Source organism: Chenopodium quinoa, unplaced genomic scaffold (genome assembly GCF_001683475.1).
Source record: "Chenopodium quinoa cultivar QQ74 unplaced genomic scaffold, ASM168347v1, whole genome shotgun sequence".
Taxonomy (NCBI): domain Eukaryota; kingdom Viridiplantae; phylum Streptophyta; class Magnoliopsida; order Caryophyllales; family Amaranthaceae; genus Chenopodium; species Chenopodium quinoa.
Window position 1 is genome coordinate 88,498 of NW_018742424.1, and position 7,715 is coordinate 96,212.

At 33.9% G+C, this 7,715-nt stretch overlaps 1 long non-coding RNA gene across 3 annotated transcripts; it reads left to right on the forward strand.

Moving 5' to 3' along the window:
- The first annotated feature begins 95 nt into the window (after positions 1-95).
- LOC110714869 lies at positions 96-6,732 on the forward strand. Of its 3 annotated transcripts, none has more exons than XR_002510166.1 (4): positions 96-317; positions 1,116-1,506; positions 4,287-4,343; positions 6,028-6,732. It is a non-coding gene; the product is annotated as an uncharacterized LOC110714869 (long non-coding RNA). The 3 variants fall into 3 exon arrangements; XR_002510165.1 differs by having other exon boundaries at positions 6,396-6,732; XR_002510164.1 differs by having other exon boundaries at positions 4,287-6,732.
- The last annotated feature ends 983 nt before the right edge of the window (positions 6,733-7,715 follow it).

Below are 7,715 nucleotides of genomic sequence, written 5' to 3' on the forward strand. Positions count from 1 at the left end.
CAAAGAAACCGCTACTTCAAGTAGCGGTTTACCCTGGACCGGAAAAAAAAAACCGGTTTTTTAACCAGTGCTTACGTGGACGGTAGAACGGGAATTCTTAAAACTTTGGCTGCAATTTGGGAATTGCGGTTCTTCTTGACTTTAATTTGGGAAAGAGTGAGAACCATTCGTTTCCCAACCATCGAGCATTCGAGCGCACATCCTATCATTTCTCTCTCCTCAAGCATTTTCTCTCTCCTCCATAGCAATGAGTGCCTCTGAATTTTCCATTGAAGCGGCTTTTGAGCTAGCTCTACTCCAATGAAGCAGCTCCTGAGGTAAGATGTTTAATTTTCTCTTTTTTTTGTTTTGTTTTTTTGTTTTGTTTTTGTGAATCACGAATTTCAATTTAATGGTTTATCATTAATTTTTGTCAATTTAGGGTTCTTTATAGTGAAATTCAACCTTTTATTTATAATTTCTGAAGTTATGAATGGTATATCGATTGATTTTGTCAATTTTGGTTAAATTCCCCAATGAAATTTGTGCTTAAATTTTGATGCACATTAACTGTTTGATTAAATTCCCCAATGAAATTTGCAGGTTGATCAAACCTAACTACTTGAATTCATTTTTAGATTTAGATACATATTCAGCTAGTAGCAATAATTCTCATAAAAAAATTGTTATATGTTGTTTTGCGCTTTCATATTAGTAAGTAATGGATTGTTTGATATTATATGCAAAAGGATGTTCATGGGAAGTGGTATAGAGTAATGAAGAGAATTCGTCTTAAGTAAATACTTGCACAATAATATATATACAACAGTAAGAAATCAGTGCAGCTGTTGAAGATTCTACATTTTTAGGTTTGACAAGATCATACTTGGCGTTTTTAGCCTTATAAAGATGCTTAAAATCCTACAATTGAGTTGTATGAAAAGCATAGAGTATATGATTTCTAGTTTGAACTTTACTGCATGGGTTAAGTGTATATAACCCATATGTTTTTTAGATGTTTATTTGATAAAATGCCCCAATGAATCAAATTATTTTATCAATTTCACATGTAGATAGAAATCAAGTTATAGTAAACCAATTATATTTTAGAGTAACTAAATTATTTATGATATCAGGCATGTTCTGCCAGTAAGAGCCAAGAGTCAAGTTGGTCTCCTTCCACTCTTGGCTGAGTATAGAATGAGAATGGGCATTCTACCAGCAAGAGTCAGGTGAGGCCGGAAAATGTGGGGAGGAATGATGGCTGAGCCTCCACGTTATATGCTCAGTGGGTTGGGGGGTGTTGTTCGTGACAATGCTAGGGATGCTCTGGCAGCAACTTGTTGTAACCTTGCAAAATATTTGATTTTGATGTGGATGTTTTTGAAGCAATGGCTGCTAGACACATTCTCATTATGGCAATAGAAGCGGGGTTAACCGACAACCTGAAGCTATATCAACATTTGAAGAACAAAAGGCATGAGAACACAAGCTTCGGACTTAAAGTGTGGGATATCCTTCAGCTAGGTAGTTTTTGTTTGCTTTTGACATTTCAAGCTTATAATATTTCTCTTTTGCTTTCTATTAAATAAAATAAAATAAGGAAGACTATAAAGTGAATAAAAAAGACTTTAAAGTAAACCTATTAGCTCACGTGCTAGAGCACTATACGGAATTGCGGATGCATAGTGGTGTAGGTTCAATTCCTACATAGGTTATATCAATCAATCAATTAATCAATACCTTAATCCCATAAGTGAATTCAGCTAACATGAACCAAATTTGATTATTCCGTGTAGTCATGGACATAAATTTTTCTCCTCCATCATAAAACACTCTAAAGTTATTCAAATTGTATTAAAAGTGAATCAAATCGACTAAGAAGTAAAACAAATTAGCTCTAAAGTGCATGAATATCTTAATACATTATGTTGGTTTCTCAAGGTGTATACAGATGGGGAGATCATGGAAGTGGCTAAAGGGGTTTGGATTGTGATTAAATTTCATATCCTTACAAGATGAGTCAAGTTATATGAAAGTGGTATATAAATATTAATGTAAATGTTTTTTTCAAATTAAAAGTAAATAAAATAATACCAAAAGTAAATTAAAAATTCCAAGAATGTATGTATAATGAAATCATTTAATGGGATATACAAATATAGATACTTAGTTATGACTGATGTCTCCCTATAAGATGAGCCAAATCATAACCTACTTTACAAAATTGAAAATTAATCACATAAAGAAGCATATCAAATTAAAATAAATGTTTTGAAATAAAAAGTGAATACAATAATGTATAAATTAAATTACAAATCATATAAAAAAGTTGTTATTATTGGTCCAAGTGTGTGGAGCTATTAGGGTAAGGGTGGGGGTGGGGGGAGTGTTTCAGCTGCTAGCCATGCTGGAGCTGCTACTGTAAGAGGGAGGGTCGTGTTCTTGTTGCTGCTCGTTACAATGCTACCATTGCATTCGACCATTTGGGTGCGCTGTTTATAGGGGTTGGAGTCTGTGTGCTGCTACTCGTGTGGGTGTTGCTGCTCTAAGTAGGGGAAATAAGGCAACTGCTTCTCACTCTTGTGCTATTCACACATAATGGCGGTGCCCTCCTACAAGAAGGTGGATATGGATGCATATGTTTGAGTGGGGCAAGCTATTAGGTTTGGGATAGTGATCATGGATGAGTTAGATAAGGTTGTAGCTGCTGAAAAACTATTCTCATACTACACTTCTCCTGCAATTGCTGAAGTTCTCGCATTAAGATACGACCTCCAACTAGCAAGAAGATTGGGGTATTTAAAAGTAAATAAAAAAGAATCTAAAGTGAATAAAAAGACTTTACAGTAAACTGAATGAAATACAGACAAATAATTGAAAGAAATAATTTCATCTCATAAATAAACCAATAAAACAATATCCCTACCTTATAAAAAGTGAGAAGTTGCTCGTATGAATAGTGCACGGACCTTTTTGCCCTTCAAAATGTTTATTTACATTCTTACCCCTTTTTAATCCCTACCCATTAATGAGTTCTGCACTTTAATTTCTATCTCCTCAATCTTTATTCACCATCGCTGAAGAAAACCCAAAGAAGATGAAGCACAACCCAAAAGTAATAATTGACCAGCAATAAAGATGATGAATGTGAAAAAGCTTTTCATTAGCTCAATGGAGGCTATATTTTTAATTTGTTGCACAACATTTTACGTTATCAATCTGTCATAGGAAGATTAAAATAGTACTCCGTACTTAAAAATAATTTGCAATAATTATTCCCATAAATAATAATTGTAACTCTTTTCAAATTCCGTGCATTCATTTCCTATTATCAATTCAATTCTAATTAAAACCAAGCTCAAGAATGGCTAGAGTTTGTAACTATTTTTTTTAGGAAACTGATAGTTCTTTTATAATTCTAACAATTTATATACTTGGCTTTCCTATTTCTCCTTCATCTTAATACCTCCTTCACATTTAAAAAATAGAGGTTAGTATTCTTCAATGCACTATTTCACAGGGCGACTAACAAGAATTTGAAGTAATAACTACCACTTGGTAAGCTACTGTACGTTTAGATTGCATCAACATCCCTAACTAGACTTCGGGTTCTAAAGTGGACTATCAAAGCCATTTCCTTTTCCTAGACTCTACTAGAACAACTTAGCTACAACATGAATAAGTACACAGTGTTTCTTCATACAAGAACACTACCACATACAACATATTATGCTCAATGTTTGGTTGTAATTGTTGCTTTTGAACCTTTTGTTTGTAACATTTTCAAGGTTATGGTTGAAGAATATTATGCGTTTGGTTAGATGCTTTAGTTGTTCCAATAAACCTTAAAACTATGGTCTAAATTCGAAAGGCTTTATTAAAAAAAACACTTATTTTAAACACATAATGTAAAACAGTAATCGTCCACAACTAAAGTAATCGTTGTTCCACCCAAACACTGCCAAGTTTTAGCTACACTTGTGATAATTACGTATACATGTGATAAATGGATATTGCCATTCCTAAACACAAGCTGAAAAAAGCTAACTCGAAATGGCTAGCCGCGCGCGTTAGCTGCCCTAGTCAAAAGAAAATTTGATACAGTGTTAAAAAGAGGATTGTTGTAAATTATACCTGAGCTCTGGTACTAAGTAGTCCTGATTTCTGTCTAATTACGTAGTAGGCTTGGCATGTTAATACTTCGCGATCTTTTTCCTTTGGGCGGGAGGGGACTAATTTTGAATAATTTGATATATATGATTATGAAAGGAGTTGTATTTATCTTGGAACTCAATTTCTTGCAGACTCAATACTACCTCACTTGTTTAGGTTGTTCCTGAAGGATTCTGTGGTGCTGTAAGGTAAGCTTTGGTTTGTTTCCCTTGCTTTCGGAAATATAGTAATTACTTATCTTCATTTATGTTGATTACTTGTTTGTCTATCATAAACACTGCCAAAACTCCTTTGAACTTTCTTAGCCATCAACTGATTTGGCTATGGTAGACCAGCCATTCACTGGTAATTCATATCCCCAATCTGTTAGTGTATATATATATATGAGTATGGATTGACTTCTCGTGTAATGAATGATGTTATGCTAGATTATGCTAGCATTTCTTAATCAAAATCTGCTGCTGCTTTCTTTCAACAACAACAAAAAAATGTTCTCATTGATGAGAAATACATATGTTGTCTCTAAGAGTAAATAAAAAAGAATAAAAAGTAAATAAAAAGGACTTTAAAGTAAACCTATTAACTCATGTGGTAGAGCACTATGCGGAAGCATAGAGGTGTAGGTTCGATTCCTACATAGGTTATATTAAAAAGTAATTACAAAACACTCTAAAATTATTCAAAATATGTCAAACGTAAATCAAAATCTCTTAAAAGTAAGAAGAAAATCTTACGAAAATAATAATATATGTCAAAAGTAAATCATAATTCTCTAAAGTAAATAAATAATGCTAAAAAGTAAACCAAGGTATCATTGAAGTAAATCAAATTAGCTCTAAAGTATATGAATAATAAATATCTTGAAATGAGAAATGGCTATGGGAACATTGTTATAGCACAAAAACTCCGAGTCATTGACTTTCATATCCTTACAAGGCGAGTCAGATTATAAGAAACAAATATATTGAGTTCGATATGACGTAGAGGTTTTCATATTAAAAGTAAATAAAACTATATCAAAAGTAAACAAAAAAAAAAAAAAAAATCTAATAAAACATTAGGAATTCTAATCTAGAGATTACACACATAAACCTACATGGGATTCGAACCCACATCTTCTTTGCACTTGCACAATGCTCTACCTATTGAGCTAGTAGGCTATTGTAGAGTAAGAATAATTCGTTAACACAATCATTAGTTTTTAGTTTTTTTATATAAAAAAAAAGTAAATATAATATACTCAAAAGTAAATAAGAAAAGCTTAATCACAAAAAATGCATCTCCTTCCAACCGTATTCGCTTCACACCCAATCTACGTGCCACAAGTAACCTGAATCTTGCTCTGCTGCATATTTAATTTCTAACCTTCCAAAGATAGCTACTACTCATCAGGCATAATGAATTAAAAAATCAAATTATTTATCATCATAAAAAGGAAGCAAATTAATCGCAATTATACTAACCAATCAATTATAGAAACTAGTTAAGAAGAATATTCCTGTTCTTTATGTCCTTGTGAACATATGGTGGGCTTGTATATCTATGTAGGTAGTTCAGTCATGTGGCAACATCACAAGCCACCTGCATTCTTTATCCCCAACTCAAGGTTTTCTTATCGGGGCTGTCTTGGTATATCCAATCACAAAGGTCTGTTACCTGCATATCATAAACTTAGTACCAATTCCATCCTAAAAGCAAACCCCCTACAATATGATGAGAATTAAATGGTTGATCTTGTTTGGTACATTAATCTCTTTGCTGACATCTCCATCCATCTTTTTTTATTACCACCTGATTGTCATTTACATTTCCCTTATACATTGATCTCTTGATCCAATGATTAGTACTACAATTTACTGTCGCTGCTTGCAGGTCCTTGAAACTGTACACTTTCAGGGAAACCATTTTCCCTTATACACAGATCCCTTGATCCAATGATCAGTACGTATGTAGACTGCACTCTTGTTCATAGCAGCATCCCGTTTTGCTCAACTCTAAGAACTTCTGAGCAAAGCACCTACAAATATGGCACTATCAATTCAAAAATAAATAGAAATAAGTCAAAAGTAAATAAAAATATCTTATAAACATTACCAAAACAACTATGCAAAACTAGTAACCATTTGGGCAGACAACTAGGCTAATCACAGTTTTTCAAATTATTTGTAATGCTAAGCGCACCTAATCTAGCAGCCTAGTATAAGATTCATTCCATTAACTCTATGCATCGGCTGTCTCAGGGGAGCTGGGTATGTTCAGGTGAGTACAGGGGAGAGATTGGTTTTATCTCATGAAAAATGGGTGCACCCGGCTGATGGGCGGGTGAGAGTGAACACAGATGCTGCAGTTATGGAGGGGATTGGCATGGGGATGGGGTCCGCATTTGGGATTTGGAGGGGAAGCTGGTTGCTGTGGAAGATCTGCTGTTGAATCTGTGAAGCTCGCTGAGGCTCTAGCAGCAAGGATGGGAGTGAGGCTTGCTAAGAGGATTGGATTTATGATATTTATATGCATGATTCAAGAAGTATATGAATGAAATTGGACTGAGTTATATGATTTCATTTGATTTAATGACGAGAAATACGAGACCAAGTGTTCAATCAAAAGAATAACACGGTGACAATCACTGTGGTTTGTTGTAGTCTTGAGAAGATTAGAAACAAGCTTTGCTGCAAAGCTGGCAAATCCATTAAGAGCATCGAGATCAAGCCTACATCCAAGCCTGCTCCTCCCTCAACTGCCCAACCCGACAAACCTAAGCCTCTCTTGCTCCAGCATGTGAGACTCATAAATCCAAGTCCGCTCCTGCTCCAGCACCTACGCTTGAAAAGCCTAAGCCATTTATTTCAGACATGGTAATAACATAACAACTCTATATATATCCTATTCTAAAAGATGATCCTACATAAAAATACAGAAGATGAATAAGGTTGAATAAGGTAATTCCTACATCAATTATCTCTAAAGTAAAAGTAAATTAAATCTATCTAAAGTAAAATAAAAAAGATTTTAAAGTAAACCTATTAGTATATCTCCTGACCACATATAGCCATAACAATCACACAAAGGCAGCGCTCAAGGGCACAACAAAAATTGGATTTTTAAATATTAATCATCATTTCCATACTACCTGAATGAACTAGAAACAAACTTCAGAGTTTTGAGTTCTGACATTCCATACTATATCCATACTATATGAAAGCAAAGATTGGATTTTTAAATATTAATCATCATTTCCTCCCGCAAATACCCCCCAATGGCCCTGAATTTCGGTTCTGCTATACTTTTAACTAAAAATATGACCTTGTTAACCACAAGAATGGATAAAAACACAGTAAACACAAGCAGAAACACATGAAAGAATAAGCTCAAATTACACGAAATGTGAGAAACAAAATAAATTATATTGATTGATTGATCGATAACAAGTTTTCGAAGAAAAGAAAATAACAAATCAGCTCTAGTTATACTCCCCAACTGGAAAACTATACAACAGAATTATAAACTCTTGTATCTGAAACCCCTGTCCACAAATACTTCTACACTATAATTCCAATTCC